Here is a 15,825-nt window from a genome sequence, read left to right as displayed (position 1 = left end):
TGTCCTAATGACCTCAACATTATTACCACACAAATGTGTGTAAAATATTGATATGTCTTTAATGTCGTTTAATGTTTACAAAAATGCCTTAATATATAAAACATACATTGAAATTAAAATGTCTGAAACATTTTATTTTTATGTATCATCTTCATCAAATTAAGAAAAGAAAATAAATATGAATCACAAAACTAATATCAAACGTTTTTTTTTTTCTGAGATTTTAAACAATGGATGGGGTCAAATTGACCCTTAAGATAATAGGATAATAGGGTTAACAACATCTTAACTAGTGACAAAAATATTCACTTTAGACATTTGTTAATTGTTATACACTCTAAGTAAAGTAACCTGCAGTTCTTTAGTAAAGAACTGGGTTGTTCTGGGTTCTTTTGTGACCTCCTGGATGAGTTGTCCATGCCCTTTTGGATTAATCAGCTGGCCACTCCTGGGAAGGTTCACCAGTGTTACATGTTTTCTCCATTTGTGAATAATATCTCTCACTGTGGCCCGCTGGAGTTCAAAAGTCTTAGAAATGACTTTGTACCCTTTTCCAGACTGATAGGTGATCAAAGACTTTGTTTTCTTATCTGTTCTTTAGATCATTAAGTGATTTCTTGATTCTACAGGTCTAGCAGTAATCAGGCCTGGTTGTGAATAGTAGAGAAACTTAACTCAGCTTTCCAAAAAGGGTGATTAATCAAAACTTTGTGAAACATTTATTCACAAAAGAAAGGTTAGATTGGTTTGGTTAGTTTTTTTCCCCCTAAAAAATGTATTCAACATTTAAAAAACACTTTTTATATTTACTCTATATTTAATCTGCAAGGGGGCAAATATGTTTCCACACCACTGTATGTGATATTTTAATATCTTAAAAATACAGATTATGATGCATTACACTCACAATAATTCATAATGCATAATAAACTCGGCTATAATGTGCTCTACATTGGTTTATGTATATGCATAACCATGTTTATAATGCTTTAAGAATGCCTTATAATGTGTTAGGAGTTTATAGAGTCTAATAGACGTACCATTAATAGAAAGTGTTACTTATTTTTGAATATGCATATTCAGTTTTAGTAGTCATACTCGTGTTTCTGGATTTACAGAACTGATTCTCATCACAAATTAACATAAATCACATTATTTTTGGTTGTCTGGATGGATGCATCTGGGTGCAAATGGGTGGTTATTAATGTTAGTAACATTTTTTTTTCAAGTTTGTACAGATACATTACTGTCAAAGTTATTCTCAGATATTCATTATACAAATGCAATAATGCAATATATGTGGTGATGATAGACCCTATTTTATTTTTTTTTATTTTTTTTTTTTATTTCTGCCTGAGTCATTTGGAGCATTTTTATTGATCCATTGGATTTTAACAGTTTGAAGCCTAATCTAAACTGCCTTATTCCAATTTCATCAAACAATTGTATAAATGCATGATTTTATTCTTTCTAACATAAGAGCAATGACATGCTGAATGTGCTATAAACACACATACTGTTAAAACATATGAAGAGTGAGGAGCCTCAGTTTATTAGCAGTGGTGTGCTGTATAACATGAATAGGCAAAGTTTATTTTTGGCGGTTACCAGCACTGCAGATCTCTCAGCAACACTCATTTACATCAGTTTTAGATACTGACTCTGTTTCCCTGGATACTCATTGAAGATTTCACACAGATGCACTGAACCCCGCAGTGCCCAAAGTGGGCAAGATAGGCCAATGCTAAGATATGATGAAGAAATCTACTGGAGGAAGCCATTGTACCGCTTGAGTCATCTTGTTAGACTTTGTTCAACATTCCACTATCATTTCATATCAAATCAGGCTTGAGATATCTACAGCCCTGGTTAAGCTGGTTAAACAGTCATTTAAAGGCAAGGCAAGGCAAGCAATCAGCAATCAACCAATCAGCTGTCATTCCTACCTAACTCCCAATGAACTGATCTTCCTATCTACGTACCTACCTACCTACCAACCATCCTAACTATCTACCTACTGACTGACCTTCCTACTGACAGACTGAACCACTGACCAAGGCTACCTAGCTATTTACCTACCTACTAACTTACCAACTGACATACCTACCAACTAACCAATTGACATACCTATCTACCTACCTACTGACTGCCAGACCAAATATCTGACCATCCTACCAACTGACCTACCTATCTATCTACCCACTAACCTACCAACTGACCTATTAACCAACTGGCCTACCTACATGTTTACCTACCTACAAACCTACCTACCTACTAATATACAGACTAATCATCCAACCTTTCCACAAATCAACCTACCTACTGACAGACTGAGCTACTGACCAAGCTACCTAGCTATTTTCCTACCAACTGACTGACCTACTAACCTACCAACTGACCTGCCTACCTACCTATATACCTACTAACCTACCAACTTACCTTAACCACTGACCAAGGCTACCTACCTATTTACCTACCTACTAACTTACCAACTGACATACCTACCAACTAACCAATTGACATACCTATCTACCTACCTACCGACTGCCAGACCAAATATCTGACCATCCTACCAACTGACCTACCTATCTATCTACCCACTAACCTACCAACTGACCTATTAACCAACTGGCCTACCTACATGTTTACCTACCTACTAACCTACCTACCTACTAATATACAGACCAATCATCCAACCTTCCCATAAATCAACCTACCTACTGACAGACTGAGCTACTGACCAAGCTACCTAGCTATTTTTCTACAAACTGACTGACCTACTAACCTACCAACTGATCTGCCTACCTACCTATATACCTACTAACCTACCAACTTACCTTAACCACTGACTAAGGCTTCCTACCTATTTACCTACCTACTAACCAATCATCCAACCTTCCCACAAATCAACCTACCTACTGACAGACTGAGCTACTGACCAAGCTACCTAGCTATTTTCCTACCAACTGACTGACCTCATAACCTACCAACTGACCTACCTACCTAACAATGTTTTTCCTGACTTACCTACCTACTGACTGACAGACAGAACACCCAACATTTCTCCTGACCAATCTACCTGCTGACAGACTGAGCTACTGACCTACCTACCTATCTACTGACCAACCGATGTATTCTCTTTTGAAAGACAATCCAGCAGAACAAATATCTGGAAGTGGGCTGGTTCCAAACCTCTTCCACTATTTACAGTCATTCCTCCAGGAGAATTTGGTGTTGTTGATACTGGAGAGCAGCCCATCCCCTCCAGAGAAAACAAAGGATCCCAGCTGTAAAACAGAAAGTTTTATATGCAGGTTTCGTGTTGGCACCACAAATGAAAGACCAATATCATCACTGATGGGTCCAGGAGAGGTTAAACATGTGCTGTCTCTTGGTTGGGCAGCCCACTTAGAGCCCATAGCCACCTGAAAGCCATTTTTCACACTCACTTTAATTCTGATAGTATTTATTCTAAGAACAGCTTACTTTCTCTATTAGTCTGCTGATACACCACAGTAGCTACTTTGTACATTTTGGAAGGGAGTGTAAAAAAAGGTGATAAACAGCAACTTTGCACAGTTCACACTTAGTGGACTGGATCTTCACACACTTCACACCTGCAAACCTGAATTCTTCACATTTATGACCTGAGAACTGAGCACTGAGTACTGCACTTTCTTGTATAATGCTGTATATTATAGGCCATGATGAGAGCAAGTGCTGTACAAGGACCCAGAGGAAATACAGACATCTGGGATTGGGATGAATTCTACCGAGTACAAGATGGAGAGGGATTAAAAACAGAACCTTTAATTTAAATATGATGTTTTATTTAAATATGATGTTTAATTTAAATATGACACCAAATAAAGGTAATTTAAGTGGCATAAAATACAAAGATGTATCTAAGCTTGAATACTGACAAATGCAAAAAGTCAATACTGATATATAGATACAAAAATATGCAAAATACTCAATACCTCTTGCAAAACACCTATTGCATATGTATTAAGTCTTTAATAGCAGCAGAATTATTGTAGATTTAAGAGTTTTTGAAAGAGATGGTCTTTAGTCAAAGACTTTAGAGCAAACTCAAACTATTAAGACACCCAGTGGAAGTTCACTCCTTCAGTATAAAAAGACTCTTCATACAGATTGATTTTGGACCATGGGCCTCAGGTACCATTTTGGCTTTGTAGGCCAATATCAAATATTTGAAATATGACATGATATGTTACTCTGGACCAGATGTGTGGGCCTGACCTGATGAGTTGAATATGGTTGGAATGACATAGTTCTTCTTGATGGTGATGACCTTAAAATCCTTACCTCTTTAATCTTTCTCCATACAGTCTGCACAATAGCTTAAGTAGAGAAAATCAGGGAATTGATAAAAAACAACAACAAAATAACTGGCTGAAGTTCATCCATTCATCTTCTAATTATCCGTTCATCCTCTAATGTTCTGGCCAGGGCCACAGTGGATGTGGAAAAACTGGACAAACTGGGTACAAGGCAGGAATATACCCCAGATGGGGCAACAGTCATAGCTAAACCAGTTTGGTTGTACAGTTTAGCCAATGCTGTACTTCCTTTAATACAAGTCAGCTAATTACATCTGGGTCATTTGTTAATATTAAAAAAAAACAAAAAAAACCTACTTAGTTCTAATAGGAATTCGACCAAATTGTCGTGTTCACAAATTGATTTTGAGGTTGAAAATCCATTTAAACATATTTGTATTAAAAAGTAAATAAATGAAATCCCTTATGGAGGAATTTAACTTTGTATATATGAATTCTCTTGAGTAGAAGTCTCAAATTAGGTCTTCAAAAGGCACAAACAAAGATCGGTTTAGATCTGTGTTTGTGTCCTATTGAGCAACCAATAGGTGAAGACTGCAAGTGTTCAAATGTTGTGATGGTTGTTGGGTTTGTTGGCACATTAAAACAATTTTTTTCACCATAAAATGACCTTTTCGAAGTAGAAAGTCTACAAAGTCTGCAAATCAGGTCTTCCACAGACATTGTTTTACTCTGAGCTCTACTTTTGGCTTCTGGTTGGACGACTGTTTGTGTCCTATTAACCAACCAATAGGTGGAGACTAGGCTGTAAGCACTCTGTCTGTAAACAGTGACGCTTTAATCGTGAAGCATCAAACATCAAGCAGCTTCTTGCTCTGTTCTCTTCTTTACAACAGACCACAAATGAAAACTTGCTTATATTTGTGCAATGCTGCAAATTCCAACCAGCTCTTTTTAAGACCAGGCTCTTGGAGAAGGTGTGATTGGTGGATGGAGCTCGATGCAACACCCCAGGTGCTAGCGTGGCTAGCTAAAGGCTAAAGGAGACGAGTATGCCATTGTTTGTGTGAAAAGAGCTTTGTTGTCAATCTCTGTCCTCTCACTCTTTTTTTGCAGTTATGTTCTACAGACTTTTTCAGTTCAAGGGACTTATGTGGTACTTATGTGGTAGCACTTTGGTAGGAGTGTGAAGAGGAAATAGATAAATGGGTGCATTTCCCGCCAATTCTAGTCTTGGAGGCATCTTGTGCTGTACATTTTAGTGGTTTCCCTGCTTTAACACCAATGCCTGAAACTCTAAAGGGATTGCTATTGAGCTCATTAGTAAAATCAGTTGTGTTGGATGAAGGGAAAGCACTAAAATGTGTAGGAGAGGATGACTCTAGGACGAAACATTGGACTAGAGTACAAAGGTGCCTTTTAGGCTTGTATACATCCAAATACAAGAGTCAATACTGATATTTAGATGCAACAATATGCAAAAAAACTAAACAAAAGTTATTAAGACACTTATTAAATATGTGTGACACCCAATGGATGTTAATTCTATCACCTACCAAAAATCTAGATGATGGCCTTTTATGATTCTTGCTAGTTGATGGGCCAAGGCAATCTAAAATAGAAGATTAAAGGGGGTCTCTTCATATACAGCTCTAAAGAAAAATAAGAGACCACTTAAAATTATGGGTTTCTTTGATTTTACCAAATCAAAACCCCCTGGAAAATAATCAAACCAAGCTGCACTGCTTGATTTATTGCACCAGGAGTGGCAGAAAGTTATCCAAAAGCAGTGTGTAAAACTGGTGGAGGAGAACATGCCAAAATGCATGAAAACTGTAAAAAAAAAAAACAGGATTATTCCATCAAATATTGATTTATGAACTCTTAAAACTTTATGAATATGAACTTGTTTTCTTTGCATTAGTTGAGGTCTGAAAGCTCTGTGTCTTTTTTGTTATTTTATCCATTTCTCATTTTCTGCAAATAAATGCTCTAAATGACCATATTTTTTTTCCAGAGCTATAGATTGAGTCTTCCACATCGTGTTGTTCACCCCTGAGCACTTCATGTTATGAATCAGGCGACTGTTTGTGTCCTATTAACCAACCAATAGGTGGAGACTGTAAGCGCTCTGTCTGTAAGCGGCGACGCTTTAATCGCGAAGCATCAAACGTGACAGCGATGCTTGGTGGGTGACATTTCTGATGAAGCTTAGCTTCTTGCTCTGTTCTCTTCTTTTACAACAGACCACAACTGAAAGCTTGCTAATATTTGTGCAAGGCTGCAAATTCCACCCAGCTCTTTTTAAGACCAGGCTCTTGGAGAAGGTGTGACTGGTGGGTGAAGCTCAATGCAACACCCCAGGTGCTAGCGTGGCTAGCTAAAGGCTAAAGGTGATGAGTAGGCCTTTGTTTGTTTGAAAGAGCTTTTGTGTTAAAGGGTGGTGGGTCAAGCCAGTCCAAAATAGAAGATTGACGTGCTATTTGTACAGATTGAACAGTTTGGATCACTTGCCTTAGTTACTTTTGGCTTTGTAGGCCAAGGTTAAGGTTTTGAATCTGATGGGCAGCTACAAGAAACCTCTACAAAAAGTTGAATCTAGGAAGATTGTGGAAAAGTGACTGGGAATGTGAAAAATTCTAATGGGGATGTGTGGGATAACCTTGTAAACATGATTTATGTTATCCTGTTGCACATATAAAACCACATAAACTTGATTGTATCCAAAACTAAACCAAACAAAGACCCTTGTAGTGAAATTTGACCTTCTATAACTGAAATTTCCTTACTAGAATGTCTCAAATCCTTAAATTAGGACCTCCACAAGCATTGTTCACACTGAAACTCTACATATACAGTACAGGCCAAAAGTTTAGACACATATTCACTTTTTTAGTTCGTTTTCTTTATTTTTTTATGACTATTTACATTGTAGATTCTCACTGAAGGCATCAAAACTATGAATGAACACATGTGGAGTTTTATGTAATTAACAAAAAAAGGTGAAATAACTAAAAAAAAAACTTTAAAATTAGCTTAGCTCTGATTACTGCTTTGCACACTCTTGGCATCATTCTCTCAATGAGCTTCAAGAGGTGGTCCCCTGAAATAGTTTTCCAACAGTCTTGAAGGAAGGAGTTCCCAGAGGTGTTTATTAGCACTTGTTGCTCCTTTGCCTTCTTCACTCTGTGCTCCAGCTCACCCCAAACCATCTGGATTGGGTTCAGGTCCGGTGACTGTGGAGGTTCAGCTCATTTTTTGTTAAGTACATAAAACTCCACATGTGTTCATTCATAGTTTTGATGCCTTCAGTTAGAATCTACAATGTAAATAGTCATGAAAATAAAGAAAACGCATTGAAAAAGAGAAGCTTTGTCCAAATTTTTGGCCTGTGCTGTATTTATTACACACGTATTACACACTGCAGGCTTCTGTTTAGGTCGGTGTTTTTGTATCCTATTAACCATCCAATAGGTGGAGACTGTAAGCGCTATACTGTATCTGCAAGTGGTGATTAAAGCGGCTTAAATCATAGAGCATCAAACGTGACAGCGTTTGACAGAGGTTCTGCTTGGTGGGTGACGTTTCTGATGCAGTTTACTGTAGCTTCTTGCTTCTCTGCTCTCTTCTTTACAGCAGACCACAAATGAAAGCTTGCTAATATTTGTGCAAGGCTGCAAATTCCACCCAAGCCTCATTCAGATCAGGCTCTTGGAGAAAAGGTTTGAATGTTGGATGGATGGATGTTCAATGCAACGACCAAGACGTTGACGTGGCCAACCGTACTGATTGAAAAGAGCAGACCCTGGCTTTCAATCTCTCTCCTGTGACTCTCCTCTGTTTTGCGGTTACGTTCTACTGACCTTTTCAGTCCGAAGCACTCAAGCGCCTCTTCAGGATGTGAGAGTGTGAAGAGAGCAAGTGAGAAGTTCACGCTTGCATGCTGAGGCCAACTGTCTGGCTTGTATTGAAGGCTACGTGACGCCAACAGTTAATGGCTTCTACTCTTCCATGTTTGTCCACTGTGTTTGTTCTTTGTTATTTTGAAGTGACTCTACTCTTACTGTCCCTTACATACATTTCTGAGCGTGGTACAATGGTTAAAGCTTCTCCTAACATCCTTGAGGCCCGGAGTACCGTCACGGCCTCTGGTTGTCGGGGCGTCAGATGCGCCGGGAGATTTCATCTTGGTTTGTTTCCTGTTTTCACTTCAGTTATTGACAGCTGCGTACCCACTTTTATCAAACCACTGTTTCGCTGTTTTCACTGTTTTTCCTCACTGCTTCTCGATCCCTCCTCCCACCACCTCTCTACACTCTCTACCTCTCTCTCCAACTTCTTTCCTTTATCTCTCTTTCTCTATCTCAGTCTCGGTTCAAAACCCAACCACACTCCAGATGGCTCTCTTTCCACACATCTCCTTTCTCATTCGTTTGGCGCCCGCAGGTGCAGACACCTGTCTCCTGAACTTTAGGACTTCTTCTCTTCTCTTCTCTTCTCTTTCCTTTTCTGTTCCTTCCTTTTTGTTATTTGCTTCTCGGCTTCTTGTGACTTCAAGACCCTCTCAAGAGACAGCACTCTCTCTCTCTCTCTTTCTCTCTCTCTCTCTCTCTCTCTCTTTTTCCAAGCAAGTCTCAAAGCAAAGCAAGGTGCCTTGACCTCCTGCCCCCTTGTGTGAATGAAAAGGCTTGCCTTGCCTTTAATGGGCAGCCGGCAGCCTGGTGGCTCTGGTGAGCGGTAGGAAGAAAAAGTGGAAGCCCCCCTCCTGCTCCCTCCTTCCTCCTCGCGCTTCAGATTGCGACCTAGCTCTCCGAAAGGCCTAACCACAAACCAGATAGTCAGTACCCAGAGGTCTTTGCAGCAGTCTTTTTCTCTTTCTCTATTTTTCTCTCTCCCTTTCTCTTTCTCTCTCTCTCTCTCTCTCTCTCTCTCTCTCTCTCTCTCTCTCTACTCGTTCACACTCAGCACAGGAAGTTGCACTCCTCAGCCCCTTCACAAACCCAAGATGGAGGTGTAGCATCCCCTCTGCGTTGTGCGGCTGACATATCGAAGGCCGAGAACACAAGAGAATCAGGCAACATGAGTGTGACTTTAAAAAAAAGAGAGAGAGATAAAGAAAGAGAGAAAAAGTGAGAGAGAGAAAGAGAGAGAGACACACAGACACACACAAACTCTTTTACACCATTATTTCCAACCCCCTCATACACACACATACACATGACCACACACTGCTACATTTAGTTAAAGGTCTTCTCACAGCGTCTCCCATCGGCCTGCTTCTAACAAAAGCCGCCCCAGGCTGTGTGCTGACAGCGCCGCCCCAGCCCGGCTCTCCGGAGCGTGTGTAGGATTACACTGACAGCCGAAGCCACTTTGACGGAGTGGCCCTGCTCTCCCGAGGCTTTACGTGAAAGGGACCATTGACTGCGGGAGACTGCGGGGGACCGCGAGCAAACTGCCCACACCAGTGGAGCTGGATTGGCCTGACTCTTCCAGTTCTGTTCTGGGAGTCTCAGACACATAGTATATACACACAAATACAGGTGCATCTCAAAGGCTTCATATCAGAATATCATTGTAAAGTTACTAAATTTCAGTAATTCAGTTCAAAATGTAGAACTCATATGTTACATAGATGTATTAAACACACAGAGTGATCTATTTTAAGTGTGAATTCCTCTCATTGTTGATGATTATGGCTTGCAGACAATGTACTGTACAGAAACCAAGTATACTAAGTAAAGAAACAGTATCTCAGAAAATTATTATTAATATTATGTAAAGCCACTTGCTACTTTTGGCAGTGTGGGCAGTGTGCCAAAAGTCCTGCTGAAAAATGAAATCCCCATCTCCATTAAAAAAAAGAAATTGTTAGCAGAGGGAAGCATGAAGTGATGTAAGATTTTGTGGGAAAACAAAACTGCACTGACTTTAGACTTGATAATAAAACACAGTGGATCAACACCAGCAGATGACATGTCTCTCTAAACCATCACTGATTGGTGGAAGCTTCACACTTGACCTCAAGCAGTTTGGACTGTGTGTCTCTCCACTCTTCCTCCAGACTCTGAAATGCAAAATTTACTGATGATCAGTGATGGTTCTAGTTTGTTACTAGCATTGACTGCCAGGCATGTAACTAGCTAAGATAAGCAATACCCACATATTTTGTTGCTAGCCTACCTTATGATAAATTACATCATTTCTACAAGACTTGAGGGGATTCTCTCAATAGTGCTGTTTTGCTTTCCTGCATTAACCCTCACAGAAATAAAGGAGAGCTCACACAGTTTGCCTATTTGTATTAACCAATAGGGTGACGGAAAGGTATTTGTTTATACATCTCTACATCCAACCACAATCAGATTCACTGTATCTGTATTGAATGATAATTAGTCGGAATGAAAATGAGTTGAAATGAAATAGGAGTAAAAAGGCTATTTTATTTTTTTAATTGCTTCTGTAAGGTGTAGATAACCAACATTTCTACTTAATCAAGACACTGATTTTGACTCATTTTCTGAATCAGTTTCTCTGATTTTGCTCTTTATATGTATATGTTCGAGTAAAATGAAAATTGTTGTTTTGTTCTATAAACTACAGACAACATTTCTCCCAAATTCCAAATAAAAATATTCTCATTTAGAGCATTTATTTGCAGAAAATAGCAAAAAAGTTGCAGAGCTTTCAGACCTCAAATAGTGCAAAGAAAACAAGTTCATATTTTTTAAGTTTTCAGAGTTCAGAAAATGTAAATCTCAAATATTTGGTGGAATAACCCTGGTTTTTAATCACAGTTTTCATGCATCTTGGCATCATGTTCTCCTCCACCAGTCTTACACACTTTTTGCTTCTGGATAACTTTATGCCTTTACTCCTGGTGCAACAATTCAAGCAGTTTAGCTTGGTTTGATGGCTTGTGATCATCCATCTTCCTCTTGATTATATTCCAGAGGTTTTCAATTAGGTGAAATCAGAAAAACTCTATATTTTTTAAGTGATCTCTTATTTTTCAGAGCTGTATATATAATTTCTGCTTTTAGTTTCTACTGTAAAATGTCTGCATTTTATTACTTTTTCCTGTCTTTAACACTTTAAAACACTGCAGAATTGAATGATCTTTATTCTCATTTTCACAGGTGCCTTTAACTTTTGCATAGTACTGCTTGTGTCTGTGCACCTCTGCAGAGTTTGCCTCCTTTTTTACCTCAGCCACAACTTCCTTCTGGTGAACTGTAATGATGCACCACCGCCGCTCTAGACCACCACTCTGAAGCTGTGAATAACCTGGACATGCAGTTTGTGAAAGTCTGCAGCGTTTGGCTCAGTCGGTGGCGTCAACTGAGCTCTGCTTTCATTAGGCCTGTTCTGTTCATGCGGCGTCGGTGCAGCAGCCAGGAGCAGTCATGCATCTTTTATAGGGTGTGTTCTCCAGTGCTGGAGATGGTTCAAAAGGCCAGCTGGAACAGCCCTCACGCTTTTGCTGCCAGGCAGGAAAAACTGGAATAAAGCTCATTCGCAGTTGCACAATACTCCCGAGCAAATCCAGCGCTAATGTGGGACTTAACAACCGACTAACGATAGCCCATAAAAATGAGCGAGGCTCGGAGAACCTGGCTGGTGGGTTTTAGGCCCAGAGGGACTCTACGCTACGCTAAGCAGCAGCTTTTTGTCTTTTGTCTGATGCAACTTCATAGGAAAAGGTTAGCCCCTGACCTGAATGAAGTGTAACTGCTAGGAAAAGATGAAGCTTCAGTGCAGGCTAGGGGCCCCTCGCTACCAATGTTGAGAAATTGTGGTTCAGACCATTGTCGAGGTAAGGAAAGGTGATGCTTTGAAGACGCAGGGTTACATATGCAGCGTTGGAGACGAGCGCAGAAAAGTTTAAAATAGCCTTCCTCATGACCTAAGGCTGTTCTTCATTATGAAGTGAAAGAAAGAAAAAAAAAGGGACTTATGGGTTGGTGGGGGATCTTTAGGTTGCAAATTGAAGATTTTTTTATTGGTAGGTGGTTAAAAAACAATACAATACAATAAATAACGTACTTACAAATATATATATATATATATATATATATATATATATATATATATATATATATATATATATATATATATATACATGTTTTGAGTAAAATGAACATTGTTGTTTTATTCTATAAACTACAGACAACATTTCTCCCAAATTCCAAATAAAAATATTGTCATTTAGAGCATTTATTTGCAGAAAATGAGAAATGGCTAAAATAACTAAATAGATGAGTTTTAAGAGTTCAGAAATCAATATCTGGTGGAATAACCCTGGTTTTTAATCACAGGTTTCATGCATCTTGGCATGTTCTCCTCCACCAGTCTTACACACTGCTTTTGGTTAACTTTATGCCTGCACTCCTGGTGCAAAAATTCAAGCAGATTGCAGATTGAAGATTTTTTTATTGGCAGGTGGTTAGAAAAACAATGGAAAGGCAGAACTAATAAAATAAATAACAGACTTACCATATATATATATATATATATATATATATATATATATATATATATATATATATATATATATATATATATATATATATATATATATATATATACTGTGGTCAGATAAAAATCTCACATGGTCACACTCTCACACACTATATGTCACACATTGACACACCTTGATGGTCAGAAGTTTCTTAGAGAGGTTTGTGATTTTTACAGAACTTTGGGACAGTATCACAATTTTATTACATTTACTTTTTGGTACATTGCAGACAGTACAAACCCAAATGACTGACACTGTAAATTATTAGTTAAGTCATCAAGACTATGAAGAAACACACGAGGAGTAATGTATAAACTTGTAAAAGTAAAAGTGTTAACCAAAATGATCCAAAATACTCTGTGAAGAAGGATTTAAATGGCTCCTATATGGGGATTTGTTCACTTGTAGTGTCTGAGGCTGGTAACTCTAATAAACTTATCCTGTACAACAGAGGGAACTCTCGCTCTTCCTTTCCTGGGGTGTTCCTGATGAGAGCCAGTTTCATCATACATTTTTTTTTGTGGTCTTTGCAACTGCACTTAAGAATACTTTCAAAGTTCTTGCTTTTTTTTTTTCTTTTCTTCACTTAGTTGAGTAGTTCTTGCTTCTCATAATCTGGATTAGAACATTATTCAAATATTCACTATTCACTGTATACCTGTAACTCTACCTCTTCACTACTTTACAACTGATGCTCTTTATTACACTTTATTGAGAGGCTAGAAATTCAAGTAATTAACTCTTGATGAGTTCAGCACAGATGTTAACTGAAAGCCTGAATTCCAAGTGAGTCTACCTCAAAAAACTGACTGAGAAAATCCAGCCAAGATGTGCAAAACCTAAGCCATTTAAGCAAGAAGTGCTACTTTGATTAATCTAAAAAAAAAAAAAAAAATCCTTTTATAATTCTCTATTTTTTTCTTAATAGTTTTGGTATTATTATTATTTTAATAATTTTGGTAGTATTAATCTACAATTCAGACTGTTTGTCCAAACTTTTGACTTTTTGGTACTGTATTTGCTGTATATTTATGTATTTATGCTGTAGTGTTTCTACATATATGCATGCACTGTATGTCCTGAGATACAACATTAAAACAATATTTTTTTCAATAACTTTACATAATACTTGTTATAAATCATGTGCTCATAATACATTGAGAATGCATTTAAAAAGTATGCAAAACACCTTATACACCAACATATAATAATTATAATAATATAATATGATATTGTATGTACTAACAACATTATAACACATTATGAAATACTATGTATGTAACTTAATAAAGAGCAGTTTCATAATGCATTATAGTATTTGTCCATTGTACCCTATTAACATGTGCATACTTATATAAGGCCTTATGGAATCTGTTAGTTTCATCAAGTGTCAACAGACTTTATATATTTCTTCTCTCTGTTGGAAACACATATATAGAGTTAACACTTTCGCCTCCCAGTGCTGGGGTCTTGGGTTCAAGTCCCTATCTGGGGGGAGTTTCCATGTTCTCCTTGAGTCTGCATGGGTTTCCTGGGGTAAATTGGACTTTCTAAATTACCCCAATGATTTGGATACCCTAAAATGTCCCTAGTTTGTGAATGCTTGCATGACTGTATGCCCAGTTATGGATTGGACTGGCTTACAACTTACAACTATGTCCTCCAGGTGGACGGTCATTCCAATGTGTGTTTTAGACATCCTTGACTGCCTTGAGTGGTAAAAAGGCACAATATAATTGTAATTGTAAGTCTTCATTATTCTCACTACACAAGTACTCAAGTATTTCCCACCACTGAGTGCAAATATAACTTGTTTTGCCACCCGAAACATGCTAATAAGAGGCTGAGAAGACCATGTTTGGCTCTTATACGTGATAAAGAGATGTGAAGGAGCGGAATAAGGAAGTTTTCTAAAAGCGCTTTTCGCACCAAGCCAAACCATTGACACATTTACCACAGAAGAAGAGCCATGGAGCCCAGAATGACTCGCGTCTAGGACACAGGTCACTTTACATTCAGCGTGAAAGCCTACAGAGCAGCATTTGGCCCATCTCCCACCATCTCTATCTCACTCCATCTATCTCCATAATCGGCCAGCACTTCCTTACAGTTAGAGAAGAAGAGAACCTGCAAATAGAACAGTGCATCTGCAGCATTGCAGGGCCCAATGAGCACAGTTGCCTTCATGATTCACATATGAAAGTTTATAACCACCAGGACCCTTCCTAGAACAAATGTGAGTGATTGAAAGTGAAACTTATTTAGAACTGAGCAGCAATACATCTTAAAAAAGTCAGGACAGGGCAACACGAGACTAGAAATGCATCTGGTAATAATGCAAAAACAGCCACATCCAGAACAATTTACAGACTATTTTCCATGACTGAGTATAATAGAGCATTTTAGACTCTCAGACACAAAGATGAGTAGAGATTCACCAACCTGTAATATCCCACCATCTACAGCCCATAATATCTTACAAAGATTTAGAGAATCTGTAGAAATTTGCTGTGCAGAGGACAAGGCGGATGGTCAGTATTGGATGCTGATGATCTTCTGGCCCTCAGGAAGCACAGCACAATATGAGTTAAAGCTGTATCATGCACAAAAACAGTCCATATGTCTACCACACTAAAAAAGGATTATCTTCTTTGGGCCAAAGCTCATTAAAAATGTCCAATTTTGATTCATCTGACTACAGAACAGTTTTCCATTTTATATTTCCAAAATATTTGGAACTAGGACTAACATCCACAGACTGTGCATACTATGGGCTTCAGAAATCAAAGCACTGAACAGATAAAGTTAAAGAAATAACGCTTCACCAGCCAGGATATGAGTCATGTGTATTTCAAATCTGCCCAGCTAACTCACAATAAGATAAAAACAAAAAAACTGCATTCAAAACAGACTGTACTGATTGTGCATGAGCTTGGAAAGGACTGTAAAATGTCTGTAAACACAGTGCACTGTGCTGTAATCCACAAATGCAACTTAAAG

The sequence above is a fragment of the Astyanax mexicanus genome, chromosome 11 (assembly GCF_023375975.1).
Source record: "Astyanax mexicanus isolate ESR-SI-001 chromosome 11, AstMex3_surface, whole genome shotgun sequence".
Lineage (NCBI taxonomy): Eukaryota > Metazoa > Chordata > Actinopteri > Characiformes > Acestrorhamphidae > Astyanax > Astyanax mexicanus.
Note: the sequence above shows the minus strand (reverse complement) of the source record.